We start from the raw sequence: 12,041 nt of genomic DNA, 5'->3' as shown, positions 1-12,041 counted from the left end.
GAGAAGCACTCTTTGACGAAACTGACATATAGCCAAAAAAAAAACATAAGATTCAGACCCAAAATATCTTGATAATCCTGCAAGAATTAAGTAAGGTAACTGAGGAAAATGATGAAACAATGTTAATTGTTCGAAGGTACAGCAAGCATCTAACTTGTTTTGTTGCTCTTCATTGCCATGTGTGCTACAGAGGCACTAAAAATTTTGTATTTATACCATGTCTTTCACAACAACTGGGCATCCTGAGATACCAAGGTGTGGAGCTGGATGAACACAGCAGGCCAAGCAGCATCTTAGGAGCAGGAAAGCTGACGTTTCGGACCTAGACCCTTCATCAGAAATCAGGATTTCTGATGAAGGGTCTAGGCCCGAAACATCAGCTTTCTGGATTTCTGATGAAGGATTTAGGCCTGAAACATCAGTTTTTCTGCTCCAAAGGACATCCCAAACTACTTTGCAGCCAATGAAGTACTTTGTGAAGTGTATTGACTGTTGTAATGTGAGAAACACTATAACTTATTTGCATAACATGAGGCCTCACGAATAAAAAAAAGATGATTTATTTGTAGGTATTTCTTGAGGAATAAACATTGGTGAATATACTCCGTGAGGTGCTGAATGTATATGCTGTATAATTCAATCCTAAGGCCTTTCTCAGGTATAGTGGCAACACATTCTTGCCATTAGAGTACTTGACCATGATGAATATTGATCAATTGCTCCGGAAACTAGTCAATGATTTGCTTTCTGAATGTGTGAATGAAACTTACAATGATCTCTACACCAATGTAATTTACTAATTTGTATTTGTGTTTCCATGCCTGACAAAGCACAACACCCTCTCCTGCAAATCTCATCTCACCCCTCGTCATATGCAAATAACAGAGAAATCCACGTCCCTCCAAACTGCTCACTTTCTGGTCCCTCTTGGTGAGGCCTTGGTTCCCTTCAGACCTTGGTCTCTGCCAAGGCGTACTGGCTGCAAATCTTCTAAATACCTGGGTCCTTCTATCTCTTTAATGTCTAAATGCCTCTTCTGATACTGCAGTTACAGGCTGTTAATATTTGGTGGTTCTTCTTGGCAGCAGAAATCCGACTACAATGCTGAAATGTACCTGTATTAAACCCCAACCAGGAAATGGGTTCAGGTCCAGTGCCATCATTGCAACACGCAGCAATCCCACTCTGCCTGAATTCCATTATTGGAAGGAAGATCCCAGCCTTGACGTCTGAAACAAATAAAACCTGATTGATAGTTCTTGTGACTTGTCCAGGCTATGGAAATTATAGTCGCTACTGATTTCGATCAAGTTTTATTAGCTAGTTTTTAAGAATTTACTGGTGAATTCCCTTGACCTTGACAATGACAAATTGATTAAAATAAGAATAGCACAGCAATTTCCTCCCCTCTTCTCCTGCAGACACCGATTTTTGTTTAAGCACAGTTCCATGGTGCTAGTTACCTTCCAATATTTCATGTAGATAGTCAATCTTCATATGCGAGTCTGGGCACTTGAGTCTCAGTTAAGGGTGCAATTTGGAATTGCATCAAAACTGAGTTCCTTTGATCCCCATGGGAGTTCAATGAACATATTTTCTTATAACAGTTGCTGGATTCAGATTAGAAGCAGGAGCCCTGATTGATTTTTGCCCATTGTAGCATTAAATTAGAAACCATGAAACTAATTGGACTTCCCCAGCTGCTGAATAAGAGAATGCACAGAAAATGGTTATTTGGTCTGTTGTGTCATTCCTGGCCCTTTGAAGAAGTATTTCATCTACTGCCACGCATCCTCCTTCTTCATGTAGCCCTGCACAACTTTCCTTTACAATAATAATCCAATTTCCTCCTATTACCTCAATAGAAACTGCCTCCACCACACTCTTTAGGCATTACAACTCAGAACCTAACTGCTTGCTATGTAAAAATAAATTTCCTCCTGTTGCAAAATTACCTCAAATCTGTGCCTAATAGTTCTCAATTATTTCACTAATGAGAAACAGTTACTCCCTGCCTGTGCTCTGGACCCCTCATGATTTTGGAAACCTTTACCAAATCACTTGTCAATCTTCCCTCCTCCAAGCTTCACTTATCCATTCTTCTTACAGAACTGAACTTCCTCACTTCTGGAATTATTCCTATGAATCATTTCTACAATTTCTGTAATGCCTTCATGTGCTTCCTAAAGTGAGGTGCCCAAACTGATCTCAATTATCCAACTGAGATCAAACCAAAGTAGTATTCAAGTTTAACCAACACCCTTAGTTTTAGGAACAAATTACTGAAGATGCTGGAGCCTGAACTGAAAACACAAAATGCTGGAGACTACAATGGATCAGGAAGCATTCATGGGGGGAGAAAGCAAGCTAACACTCCAAGTTTAGATGACTCTTCGTCAGATTATAGATTTAATGCCTCTATCGATAAAGCCCAGAATGCCGAATGCTTTATTAACTAACCTCTCAACCTGCTCTGTTATCATCAAAAATTTGTGCACAGATGCAAAATGCTACTGCGCTTTCTGCAAAATTATATTTTTTTCAGTTATACTGTCTCTTCGTGTTCCTCCTACAAAAATAAATTTTCTCTTCACTTCTTTGTGCCAATTACCCGGCAATTCTCAGCCTTTCTGTTTCCTTTGAATCTCTTCAAAACTCCTATTGTGTAGACGTTTATCAAATATTTTTCGGATATCCATATACACCACATCAACAGCATTACTCTTTTCAACTTTTCTTTTACCCCAGAAAACTCCATCCAATTTTAGAAACACAATTTGGTTTTAACTGGTTCATGCTGTGTTTCCTTCACATTTAATTAACTTGCATTTGCATAAGTAACTAATGAACTGATCAAATTGTCATTTCCAGAGTCTTTTTCACTACCAGAGGTCTCTTGTGGTCTGGCAGCAGTGTCTGACCTGCTCCAGAAATGTGCAATAGTATCTCTCATCTGTTTGATTAAAAATATCCTAAACTGACTGATCCATAGTTGATGAGTTTATAGCTACAACATTTTTTGAAGAAAGGCATAATGGTTGGAATTCTCCAGTTCTCTGGTGCCATCACTGAGTCTAAGGAAAACTGAAAAATTATGCCCAGTGCCACCCTGATTTTAGTTCTCCCTTGATACACTTGAGTACTTCTCATCCTTGATGACTTATCAACTTTAAATATGGACAGTCTATGAAATACCTCATCCCCTTTCAGCATGACTGCACAAAATCGTTTTGCTTAGTAAAGAAAGATGCAACTTATTCATATAATGCCTAAACCAAACCTCCTACTTCCATGTTTCAGCCCTCATTTCAGTCCCTAATCAGGCTCATACCTCCATTTTCTGCCCTTATCATTGTTACGAGCATATAAAAAACTTTTGGATTTTCCTTTGTGTTGGGCATCAGCAGCCAATGGTGACCTGACTATTTTATTAAATGTAAGCCTATATAGTGGAATTGAAACAGCTGTTTGACTGCAGAAGATATCACAGGCAAGCCAAAACTGATCCTCATCAAAAGACTACAATTTTTTTCAGCAAAGGTGACTGGATAGAAATTAGGATCAGGAACATTCACAGATATTTCTCCTCTCTCACCAGGATACTGAGACTAACTACAACATTCTTAAACTGATTTTCTGGCTGCCATCAGCTAATCCAGCACAGACCTCCAATTGGACCTGGCACCTTGTCATATAAATCACAAACACAGTGGATGTGTCTTTACCCACTGAGTCACAGAAAGAGGTATTTATGAAGTAGTTTATAATAATCAAGCCCTTTAATGTATGAAAAATTGCATTATGGCTCTAACATGCTCTGTGTGAGTTCGCTGAGAAGATGAAAGGTATCATTTTATTGGTGCTTCTATTACACCTTTAAATCAAATGATGTTTCAGCTGGTTGTGCTTATCTTCAATTTGAGTAATTTGGTAAAATTGCATTAACGAGTAGCTGCAAAATAAACGGAATGTCAGAACTCCATCTGCACCTTACAAAGAGAAGGACATTTTAAATTACTGTGGGAAATCTTCAGTTAGAAGGAATTACAATTTGCAAAAACCATGGCATTAACAAGGATTGTAATGCTCTCTGTAAAACTAGAACTAGGCCAAGGGAGGCAAATGCACAGAATTAGAGAGAGAGAGAGAGAGAGAGAGAGAGAGAGAGAGAGAGAGAGAGAGAGAGAGAGAGAGAGAGAGAGAGAGAGAGAGAGAGAGAGAGAGAGAGAGAGAGAGAGAGAGAGAGAGAGAGAGAGAGAGACGTTAAGAGCTGGATGGGCATACATATTTCTACAGAATATACAGAACTTCACAGACAAATATAATGGCAGTCAGACAGAAGTAGGCAAAGGGAATGAATGAGCTAACAACATGTACAAGAAAGAAAGATGCTCATTGACAGAGAGAAATGGGAAAGACATGGAAGAAATGGAGACCCATAGAAGGAATGTAAGAAAAAGAGGCACACACCACAAGTTAGAAAAAAAGGGATATTATTTAACAGAAGCAACACAGTTTTCACCCATCTGCTTGGGATTAAGAACCACATCGGAGGGAATGGGAGTGAAATTCCATCTCCCAAGAGCTATCTGCCAATCAGAGTCTGAGAATTATTTGTGGTCTATCCTCCTCCACAGACTACTGAACAGCCCAACTAACATAAGAAGGAGGATTGGTAACAACATTCTACACCAATCATAAGCCATAAGTAATTGGTACCTAGAGATCATACTGGAATACCTCATGGAATTAAGGGTGTACATAATTGGAAAATACCACATGATTTCAGGGTGGGGATCTGACCTCCACTAGGTGGCAAAAAAAAAACAGAGAAGAACCTAAAGAGAAAGAATCACAATTTTTTTCAGGCATGTCAGTTACCAGTTTAGGACATTACCATGTTGAGGAAAGATCAGCTGGCCAGTCAGCAGCTAGAAGAGCATTCAACAGACATCAGTCAACATAAACCTTTGGAAGCTGTAACAGTTTACTATCCATGATCTGAAGCAAAAATACTAGGGGAATAAAGCACAGTTAAGCACAGCCGCAGACTTCACAAACCTTCCAAGCTTAACAGTTGAGCCTAAAAAGGAAAATATACTTGTAGAAATCAGTTATGCTGGTGTCCAAAATCGACTTCTTAAAAGAAGAAAGCATCTGTTAAGATAACCTGTGTTGCATTAGAGAATTATTTCATACCATCAACAGAAAAAAAGTACTAAATTTACAAAATTAGTGGAAATGGTTTCAATTCCTATCATGACTGCAGAACCTTAGGTAGGGATCCCCAGCAATGTTTGGCAGAACATTTGAATATTGAGAACAAAAATGAGCAGTGTATTATAGTGCCAGGGACCTGGGTTTGATTCCACCCTTGGGACTGTCTATGTGAAGTTTGCACATTCTCCCCGGGTCTGTGGGGGTTTCCTCTGGGTGCTCCAGTTTCCTCCCACAACCCAAAGAAGTACAGGCTATGTTGATTGGCCATACTAAATTGCTCGTTGTGTTCAGGGATGTGTAGATTAGTTAGGTTATAGTAGAATGAGTCTGGGTGGGATTCTCTGAGGGTTGGTATGGATCTTTTGGGCCAAAGGGCCTGTTTCCATTCTCAACGGATTCTATGATTATATCCAAGCTCATTGATCAATTTTCAGTTGAAATTCCACAGATAACACAAGTATCTGCTGAACACACTGATGAAACAGAACTGTGAATGCCAACAAGAGAGTTTTAGCTGAGTGAACATGCATCTTTCAGTAAAACAAATGAGAGTCTGAAAAACTCCACAGTCGATCACAAAGAGTGATAGAGATCAGCCAACGTGATCAATAACTTGAGGGAGAAAAGTTGCATGTCCAAGACAAAAAAAAATTGTCTACAAGAGCAAATTGCCAGATCTAACCATCCAGGATACCACAAACAGTGACCACCTCTTCAAATTTGAAACAGATTGTCTATCTGTCTGTCTGTCAGTCTGTCTGTCTGATATGAAATCTAAGGCATGGTAAAGAACAAATTAACAATAACAAAGTGCGAAGCTGGATGAACGCAGCAGGCCAAGCAGCATCTCAGGAGCACAAAAGCTGACGTTTGGGGTCTCGGCCCGAAACGTCAGCTTTTGTGCTCCTGAGATGCTGCTTGGTCTGCTGTGTTCATCCAGCTTCACACTTCGTTATTATGTAAAGAACAAATTGCTTGCTTCACCAGCATAGCTATCTTCCATTATGGACATTGATAAGAATAAACGCACTTCAGATAAGCTAATGGGCCATCCTCAACAATCGGTGTCCATGTACACAGATCCTCGAAAGTTGCCACCCAGGTTGACAGGGCTGTTAAGAAGGCATACAGTGTTTTAGCTTTTATTAATAGAGGGATTGAGTTCCGGAACCAAGAGGTTATGGTGAAGCTGTACAAAACTCTGGTGCCGCCGCACTTGGAGTATTGCGTACAGTTCTGGTCACCGCATTATAAGAAGGATGTGGAAGCTTTGGAAAGGGTGTGGGGGAGATTTACTAGGATGTTGCCTGGTATGGAGGGGAGGTCTTACGAGGAAAGGCTGAGGGACTTGAGGCTGTTTTCATTAGAGAGAAGAAGGTTGAGAGGTGACTTAATTGAAACATATAAAATAATCAGAGGGTTAGATAGGGTGGATATGGAGAGCCTTTTTCCTAGGATGGTGACAGCGAGCACGAGGGGGCATAGCTTTAAATTGAGGGGTGAAAGATATAGGACAGATGTCAGAGGTAGTTTCTTTACTCGGAGAGTAGTAAGGGAATGGAACGCTTTGCCTGCAACGGTAGTAGATTCGCCAACTTTAGGTACATTTAAGCCGTCATTGGACAAGCATATGGACGTACATGGAATAGTGCAGGTTAGATGGGCTTGAGATCGGTATGACAGGTTGGCACAACATCGAGGGCCGAAGGGCCTGTACTGTGCTATAATATTCTATGTTCAATCTAAAAACAATGGCATAAGCTGCATGAATTAAAGGATCCTTCTGTAAACGTCAGAATCAAGGTCAACATGATTTCAAACCAAAAATCTACAAATCTTCAAGCTCAAAAATGAAAACATTAGAACATAGAACATAGAACAGTACAGCACAGAACAGGCCCTTCAGCCCACAATGTTGTGCCGACCATTGATCCTCATGGATGCACCCTCAAATTTCTGTGACCATATGCATGTCCAGCAGTCTCTTAAATGACCCCAATGACCTTGCTTCCACAACTGCTGCTGGCAACGCATTCCATGCTCTCACAACTCTCTGCGTAAAGAACCTGCCTCTGACATCCCCTCTATACTTTCCACCAACCAGCTTAAAACTATGACCCCTCGTGCTAGCCATTTCTGCCCTGGGAAATAGTCTCTGGCTATCGACTCTATCTATGCCTCTCATTATCTTGTATACCTCAATTAGGTCCCCTCTCCTCCTCCTTTTCTCCAATGAAAAGAGACCGAGCTCAGTCAACCTCTCTTCATAAGATAAGCCCTCCAGTCCAGGCAGCATCCTGGTAAACCTCCTCTGAACCCTCTCCAAAGCATCCACATCTTTCCTATAATAGGGCGCCCAGAACTGGACGCAGTATTCCAAGCGCAGTATTCCAACATTGTGGAAGAATTGTGAAACCTCCGAACAAATTGAGTTATTCAGATGGCCAAAAGTAAACAAACCTGTGTATAGTTACTAAGATGGAATCAATTGCATCATGTTTTCTAAACAACAATGTCTTTTGCTGTGGCTTATTCGCAGTTCACAGCCCATCCACAATCACAGGCTATTGAACAGTCTCTTAGATTAGCATCAGAAATACGGTGGCAACACTTTATCCTAATCACAAATTACCAGTGGTCAATATAATAAAATGTGAGGCAGGATGAACACAGCAGGCCAAGCAGCATCTCAGGAGCACAAAAGCTGACGTTTCGGGCCTAGACCCTTCATCAGAGAGGGGGATGGGGAGAGGGAACTGGAATAAATAGGGAGAGAGGGGGAGGTGGACCGAAGATGGAGAGAAAAGAAGATAGGTGGAGAGAGTATAGGTGGGGAGGTAGGGAGGGGATAGGTCAGTCCAGGGAAGACGGACAGGTCAAGGAGGTGGGATGAGGTTAGTAGGTAGATGGGGGTGTGGCTTGGGGTGGGAGGAAGGGATGGGTGAGAGGAAGAACAGGTTAGGGAGGCAGAGACTGGTTGGACTGGTTTTGGGATGCAGTGGGTGGGGGGGAAGAGCTGGGCTGGTTGTGTGGTGCAGTGGGGGGAGGGGACGAACTGGGCTGGTTTAGGGATGCAGTTGGGGAAGGGGAGATTTTGAAACTGGTGAAGTCCACATTGATACCATTAGGCTGCAGGGTTCCCAGGCGGAATATGAGTTGCTGTTCCTGCAACCTTCGGGTGGCATCATTGTGGCACTGCAGGAGGCCCATGAGGGACATGTCATCTAAAGAATGGGAGGGGGAGTGGAAATGGTTTGCGACTGGGAGGTGCAGTAGTTTGTTGCGAACTGAGCGGAGGTGTTCTGCAAAGCGGTCTCCAAGTCTCCGCTTGGTTTCCCCAATGTAGAGGAAGCCACACCGGGTACAGTGGATGCAGTATACCACATTGGCAGATGTGCAGGTGAACCTCTGCTTAATGTGGAATGTCATCTTGGGGCCTGGGATGGGGGTGAGGGAGGAGGTGTGGGGGCAAGTGTAGCATTTCCTGCGGTTGCAGGGGAAGGTGCCGGGTGTGGTGGGGTTGGAGGGCAGTGTGGAGCGAACAAGGGAGCCACGGAGAGAGTGGTCTCTCCGGAAAGCAGACAGGGGTGGGGATGGTAAAATGTCTTGGGTGGTGGTGTCGGATTGTAAATGGCGGAAGTGTCGGAGGATGATGCGTTGTATCCGGAGGTTGGTAGGGTGGTGTGTGAGAACGAGGTGAGAACCAGTGGTCAATACCAGGTTGATAACTCTCATGTTATTAGAGTGATCATCATTACATTTATACCACATGACACAAGTCACGGTGAGTCATGGCAGGATGATGGTCATTGGGCAGGGTTTGGGAAGGAGATTCAGTAGCCTGGGCAGATGAGTGCCTTTCAGTTGCCTCCTCCCTCTCACATATACCACCCACCACAAACTCTGTCACCCCACCAGAATCCCAATAATCAGACACTAAGTGCCTTTAACTAAGAGATGCTCTTGACTGTCATCCCAGACCCTACAAGCAGCCCCCTTCAGGATTTTGTTTCAAGCCTCCCTCTTGGTAAGTCTTCTGCTCGCCCGTGGGGTAAATACCCTTTCCCTACCCCAGGAAGTGTCATTCAAGTATCAGTTACAATTCAGGAGATTTTGAGTTTTAAGGCCGCATTGAGTTATAGGATACATAAGCTTATAATTTGCCCTTATGAAAGAGGCACCATGAAGGCACTAGTATTCCTTAATCATAAATGGTGACATACCACAGGGCTCACTTTAAAAGGCTTGTGTTATTAAGTATTACAAACAGGAAAGTCATTTTTCATTTTGTATAAAATAACACAAAAGTAACATAATTAATTGAAGTCCAATTCATTTTGCACCCCTTTACTTTGCCAGACACAAATATTGTATGTAATGCCATTTCACTAATTGACCAACAAAGCAGATCCAGTGTTTGAATTTTAATACCTATCACTAGATTTTAGCAGCTATTCTTTCACCGTAATGGCTATTACAAAATTTGAATATAAATTGAAACGTCAGTAACTTTATCAAACTGGTTCCTCTATTTCTCACTGGAAGTTAAAATTGACCCCCTCAACTCTGTCTACACATTCAATCTTCAGCATCTGTTGCTGTATGAACCAAATTTAACAGAAGTTTCAGCGATGATATCTCAACTTTCTCTTGAATATTCTTACTGCCACTTATCTGGACAATGACTTTTGTAAGTTCCAATTTCAGCTACACTCCAGTTTGTTTGAAATGACGGTGCTGAAGACAAGAATGTGTTCCAACAAGTGAGCTGGATTTTTTTAAAAAATACAGATCTTTCGTGAGAATATAGTTTGGTAAAAGGAGAGATCACGCTAAGGGAACTCGCCTTTCTATTGCTCTTTCATGGAGCTTGTTGGCTTGTGTAAATCTGTTTTTAATTCAAGTGTCCAACATGTTTATTTTATTTCTCCTTTTTGCTTCCACTTAAATTTCCCAAAATTCTGAAATGTCAGTATCTTCGGAATGTGCATTTCCCTTTTTTTCAAGCTGCAGGCTACCTACATATGGCAGGAGGCCCACCAGAGTTACCACTTTCACAGGTAGAGATTTGCCTATTTGCAGCACTATTAACACTGTCTACATAATAAATTTTAATTAAATGAGATCTAACTGAGCAGGGCCCAGCAAATTCATCAGGAAGGCAGAATGGATATCGCATCCTAATTACCATGACGTCAGAAATATTAAAGCCTTTTGCTCTTGGCTGTTATCTGATCTGCTCACTTTCTTTGATCATTACTGAGGGATTTGGCTATCTTTCAGACCAGACAAAGAGGAGTTGATTACCTCAGCATTTCTAATCCGACTACCAGTACGACTTTGGTGAAGGCTCAGTGGCAACTCCATTTACACATGCAATCAAATATTTACTGAAATTACAGCAGCAAAACAGCAAAAGACCCAGAGCAATTCAATCTACGCTTTACAGTTTCTTATCTCTTTTCTGAAGCTGACTGCCCCAGCTGTGTATTTCCATTATTTTAGCTCCTGTTCATTTTATTTTTGCTACCATTTGAGTGAAGATTACTAAGAAACCATGCTGTAGGATGTGAAGTTGTTTTGAATTTTAGTTAGTGCTGGTAAACAGTTAGTGGTAGCCCCAAAGTAACCTATCACGTTCATTAAAGGTGGCCTCAGGGAAATCCAGTATAAAACATGTATGTTGGTGACTGGTTCGCTGACACTGAAAACAGCTTGAAACATTCACCTGAATCAGCAGATATGCCTAAATTTAACATCTCAATTGAAAGGCAACACCTTCTACAAAGCAGCACTTCCTCCATACGTCAGGCTAGATTATATGTTTGAAACCCAAAACTTTCAGTTTCAAGAGTGCCAGTAATTGAAGCAAGTCTCTCCAATGAAAGTACACATAGGCAATGAAAACATGCTTAGGAATGGGGAGGGGGCAGGGGCAAAAAGGTAAGCAATTATTTCTACTCCTGGAGCCTCCTGTCATAAGCAACAGGTATCAGTATTTGAAGAACCCCACAGCCATTCACCTTCTGCTTTCTAAATTGCCTCATTTATTAATGGTCATAAAAATAGCCCATAAACACCAGCAGGAACTTGTCTTGCAGCTTTCAATTTCTTTCCCAATTAACTGAGTCTAGCACAAGGCTAGCCGTCACACCCCTAGCAGGGTTTAAATGTGCACTTACAGAAATAGTAGCTCGATGGTTTCTGTGGTTCAGTTTTCCCTTTGCTTTTCTTCACTCAGCCTGAGTCCCCGAAGGCTAATTCCACACCTGGAACATCATTACCTAACAATAGATACTACATTAGGGAAAAAAACTATGGGCATGCTTCACCGAACTCCCTGAAAAGGGCTTTCACTTGTCTGACTCCATGTATTTCCGCTCTCCTGCTTCTGTTTGTGGTTTGAGTAAATAGTCCTAGCCCACATTCCTCACAAGCCTTGTTCATTTAGCAACCTCCGTGCTGCAGCACTGTGTTTAAGAAAAATGTATGTAAATTAACCCTTAAAGCTTCAACTTCTCCTTCAAGCTCTACTAATCAGTTATTAACCTTCAATATTTCTCAGCTACAGTCTGAAAAGACTGATTTACATTGGATACAGTTCCATAGCCATATAAAAGTAGCCACTGTTTCTATTTGAGACTACGTACAGTGGGTGTGGCAGGCTATTCAACTTTTGAGGGTGTTCCACTACACTGACCCTCTCCTTAAACACCCACTTGTGTGTTATCTAGAAGGAAGCAATGGAAGATAAATGTGGATGAGTTTTCCCTGTTTTAGGTCAGCAGCCCTGAGGTATTTTGCAAAACCAGCATGGCTTC

At 41.6% G+C, this 12,041-nt stretch overlaps 1 long non-coding RNA gene across 1 annotated transcript in view; it reads right to left on the bottom strand.

Moving 5' to 3' along the window:
* Positions 1-11,599, bottom strand: part of LOC125458940 (uncharacterized) — a 156,565-nt gene extending 144,966 nt beyond the window's left edge. Inside the window, exon 1 of the long non-coding RNA XR_007248927.2 lies at positions 11,403-11,599. This is a non-coding gene — a long non-coding RNA (uncharacterized LOC125458940). The remainder of the gene's footprint in view (positions 1-11,402) is intronic.
* Between the last annotated feature and the right edge of the window lie 442 nt (positions 11,600-12,041).

The sequence above is a fragment of the Stegostoma tigrinum genome, chromosome 15 (genome assembly GCF_030684315.1).
Source record: "Stegostoma tigrinum isolate sSteTig4 chromosome 15, sSteTig4.hap1, whole genome shotgun sequence".
Classification (NCBI taxonomy): domain Eukaryota; kingdom Metazoa; phylum Chordata; class Chondrichthyes; order Orectolobiformes; family Stegostomatidae; genus Stegostoma; species Stegostoma tigrinum.
Note: the sequence above shows the minus strand (reverse complement) of the source record. Positions and strands in the feature narration are given on the sequence as shown.